Here is a 4,325-nt window from a genome sequence, read left to right as displayed (position 1 = left end):
AGGGCGGAGAGGAGCGGCTGGGATCGCGTGACCCAGGCGCCCTGCGCGCCCTCTGGGGCCCTCCGGCTGCCTGCTTTGCCTCCGGGTTCCGGAGAAGCCGCCCGGGCCCCGCCCCTTCCCGTTCCCCGCCCCCCGGCCCAGCCGAGCCAGTGGCCCCTGCGTGTGAGTGCGGCGGCTGGGGGGCTCCGAGATGAATGAGAGAATGAATGGCTGGCCCACGGCCTATTCAACGCCCGGCACGCTCCGGCCTTCTGCTCACACTCCCGGGCTCTGTGATTCATTCATTCACACAGGCGTCCACAAGGGGTTATTGAGCTCCCACTGTGTGCCGGCCTGGAGCGGGAGCAGTCTCCTGGGAGAGACTGACAAGGAAACCTTCGATCAGAGCGGAATGCGATAAGGAGGGGGCTGTGTGTTGCGGGGAGTCAGGAAGGGGTTCTGGAGGAAGTGATACCTGAGCCGAATCTTCAAGGATGACTAAGAGTCAGTCAGGTGGGGAGGGGTTTGGGTGCGAGGGCCAAGGAAGCTGCAGGTGCAAAGGCTTGAAGCTTAGAGCCATGCGGCTGGTGGCAAAGGTGGAAGCAGCTCCTCCTGGCTGTGTGTGGTGGTGAGAGAGACATGGAGAGAGAAGGGACTGGAGACGGCTGCCCCTGTAGCCACATAGGAGCACAGGAGCAGTGGGGTAAACTGAGGACACAGGGGGCTTCTGGAGTCCACATACAGGGGCCTGGCGAGAAGCAGTGGGTGTGCTTGGCATATGGACAGGTGCCCTATAAACCTTCACTCTATTAACATGGGATGTTAACTGATCGGATTTGCATTTGTAAATACCACAGGTGGCTGTAGGAAAATGGATTGGAGGGAGGAAGGCAGAGAGGCCAGTTTGGAGGCTGCTTGCTTGGTCCAGGGGCAGAGCAGTGATGCAGGAGCCAAGGGGAGGTTTTAGCAGGTAGTGACTCCTTGGTGTGAGGAGTGGAGCGAGGAGGGCGGGCCTTTTTTTTTTTTTCCCCTCTCTGTTGTGGCCTCTCCCGTTGCGGAGCACAGGCTCCAGACACGCAGGCTCAGCGGCCATGGCTCACGGGCCCAGCCGCTCCGCGGCATGTGGGATCCTCCCAGGCCGGGGCACGAACCCGTGTCTCCTGCATCGGCAGGCGGACTCTCAACCACTGCGCCATCAGGGAAGCCCTTTGCCTTTTGATGCCAGGCGGTGATGACTAGCTGGAGGTGCCTGCCTCCTCTCATCTTACAGGATACTGAACAAGGAGGATAGGTTAGTGGGCAAGGCGCTTTGTTTACTTCTGCTGGACCCCCCAGGCAGAGGTGTCTGGCAGGCAAAAGGCCCATGGTTCTGGAGCCAGAGTATACAGCCCTTGACTGGGGCCCAGTGAGATATCAGGTAGAACCCCTAAGTCTCCAACTTTTCTTTCCATTCCCCCTCGCAACAGTTCCCTTCAGTCTGGAACAGTCCTTGGTGGGGCAGCCTGGGCCCAGACCTAAGATATGTTTGATAATAAAAAAGCTGAACACCAGTTCTGTGCCCAGCATGCACTGTGGGTGAGATAGGCTATGGTTCTTTCCGCTGCCCCAACAGGCCATGAGGCTGCCTCAGTGGAAATCAGTTTCTATTAGCAATCTGAGGGTCCTCAGAACACCCTCTCCAGACTCGCATAGACCTGAGCCAGGGGAACAACTGAGGCTGCCCACTGCCCTCCCCACTCCTCCAGAGGGCAGGCTTGGGGGCACCTGGCCCATACTAGGTAATGGGCACTGGATGACCCAGGTCTGCTGGACCTGCGCCACCTTTATGGGAAACACCTCCCCAGGTGGGAGGAGACTCAGAGGCATCCTTGGGAAATAAGGCCTGGGTCACTCAGGGGTCACAGCTGCACCCCAGCCTGAGGCCAGCCCCTAGGTCCAGGGCCATGCTGGGGGCACAGGTCATGGCCCACTCCCTAGCTGCTATTCCTAAGTCCTACATGTCAATAGTCACACAACACCGCCAAGGGTGGGTACTGGGCACTGCTAAGGAAGTTCGCTAAGGACGGTCATGGCCTGGCAGGTAGCATGTTAACCCTGACAGAGAAGCTGGGAAATCCTCCAGCCGCTAGGCAGGCGTCTTTCCCTCAGGGCAGCCCTGTAGGAGTGGACAGTGGTAGACTTCCCGGTTCCAATCCCAGCCCTCCTTTTACTAGTCCTGGGATCTTGAACACGTCATTCGCCTGCCCAGCCTCAGTTTCCCCGTCTGTAGAATAGGGGTAATAATACAGACCTCATGGCTCGGCTGAGGGCATTGAAAGGAGTACAGTACCAGAAGACAGCGTTCCGAACGCAGGAAGCGCCCGGCTGCAGTCTTGGCCGCGGTGTCTCTCACACGCTCTGTCCCCCGCCTCCCTACCCCCTCTCCCAGGCGGGCGCTTCCGTCCAGTGAGGCGAGGCGGCCGGTGGCGGTGGCCAGGGTCTGTGGTCGGGGAGCAGGCCCTCTGGCCCGCCTGGCAGCGGAGACGCCCCCTCCTTCCGCCGCCGGGCGGTGGCTGTAAGGGAGTCAGCGGGCATCCGGGGAATGCAGCGGCGGGGCTCGGGCGGGGGTGGCCGGCCGGACCCCTCCGCACGCGGATTCCCCTCATTCCTGCCGCTTGACGCGGCGGCGGCCGGAGCGGGCACTGCGGCCGCGAGGCCCCGCCCCTCTGCCAGCTCCTCGCCTCGGGCCCGCGGGCGGCCGCCAGCCGAGCCAGCCTAGTCCTTGTACCGCCCCGGAGCCGTGCTCCTGGTGGGGACCGGCTGGACCCCCTTCCTCCAGTCTTCCAAGGCCCTTCCCACTCCGGGTGAGCGGGAGGCTGAGGCCCCTCGCGGAGGGGGCCTCCTCCCGCCCTTAGCCCGAAGCTGGTGGCATTTAAGGCCCCCGCCCCCTCCGCTCCCACCCATCTCCCAGCTGCGCGCGGTGGCACCCAGTCCCCTCGCTCCCTCCAGAGGGCCCCATCTCCCAGCTGGCGCCCCCGCCGCGGGGTCCCCAGGGCCGCGGCTCCGGCCGCGCTGTTGTTCTCGAGGTAATGAGCCTTCCCCACGAGGCTACAACCCGCACCTGCCGCAACCTCCCTCCCTCCCTCCCCGGGGAGCCCAGGTCTGAGAGAGGGGCACGCTGAGGCTTTGGGTCCCAGCCCTGCCCTTTTGCCCCCTAGGTCAAGTCAGCATCCGGCGATTGCGCCTCGGGTTCCTTATCTGTCAGGTGGGGCACAAGTAAAGTTCGAGAGCTCTTTGTTAACTGGCAGGCAGACACGCCTGAGGGGCTTTCCCCGCTATAGAAGAAGTGTGACCTGTCTGGCCCGGGACCTGGCTCTTAGTAGGTCTGCTCCAAGCGTGTGTGCAAAGAGTGTCTGTCCGAGAGGGAAGTGGTGTTTACTGAAGGCCTGGGAGGTGCCTTGGCGGCTTATCTTAGCCTTCTCAACAGCCCTTTGAGAGAGGTATTAGCCTCGTTTTAAGGGTGAAGGAGAGGCTCCCAGAAATTAACTGACCTGCTGGCAGTCATACAGCTTGTGAGAAGCAGCCCAGCCTTTTGGAAGAAGCACTAGCCATCACACCCCCACCAGCGCTGGGATCTGAGCTAGAGTTTGCCCCCCAGGCTGCTGCCCACCGAGAGCCCAGCGAGGGCGGGGCTGCTGGGGGGCTGGTTTGGGTAGAGGGAGGATGTCCTGGGCAGAAAGTATGGAGGGATCTAGAGGGACAAGAGAGGGAGACCCTCTCCAGAGGAAGGAGAGAGGTGAAGAGCCCCTGGGCACAGGGGCCCTAGTCGGGATGTCCTCGATAGGGGAGAAAGGTATTGCCCCAAATGCTGGAAGTCGGACGTGGATTCCCCAGATGGAAAGCTGAGCCCTCCATGGAGGCCGGGCACGCACCGCGCTCGGCAAAGGTGCTCTGGCTGCCTTCGTCCCTGGGGTACGCGCTCTGTGCTGACGCGGGAAACTAAAGAGATTTCCTAGAAACTTAAAGACACGGGATCCACCCTCCAGAGAGTGTACGGGGGTGGACAGTGTCCCGCACGGAGGCTCCGCCCGCCTGGGCGCGCCGGCCGTATTTGGACATTTCGTTCTATTTTTAACTTTCCCGGGACTCGAGGTTGGAGTGTGGGGGTGGGAATCCTGCTTCCTCCGGGACCCACGGGCCTCTGCCTAGTGAGTCCCGCGCCTGGCCTAGTGCGTAGTGTAGACACAAGCCCGGAAGTGAGTTCCGGCTCAGTGTAGACGCGGCGGCCGCGCGGGTTCCGGGCCCCACCCTGGAACCAACGAAGTCCCTCCTGGAAAACCTGACTCAGGCGGAGCCCCTGCCCGGCG

General features: G+C 62.2%; 1 protein-coding gene across 1 annotated transcript in view; it reads left to right on the top strand.

Moving 5' to 3' along the window:
- The window catches only part of MYO1C (myosin IC), a 23,425-nt gene that overhangs the window by 972 nt on the left and 18,128 nt on the right, over positions 1 to 4,325 (top strand). The window lies entirely within an intron of this gene.

This window comes from Neophocaena asiaeorientalis, unplaced genomic scaffold, assembly GCF_003031525.2.
Source record: "Neophocaena asiaeorientalis asiaeorientalis breed wild unplaced genomic scaffold, Neophocaena_asiaeorientalis_V1.1 scaffold129, whole genome shotgun sequence".
NCBI classification, from domain to species: Eukaryota; Metazoa; Chordata; class Mammalia; order Artiodactyla; family Phocoenidae; genus Neophocaena; species Neophocaena asiaeorientalis.
Note: the sequence above shows the minus strand (reverse complement) of the source record. Positions and strands in the feature narration are given on the sequence as shown.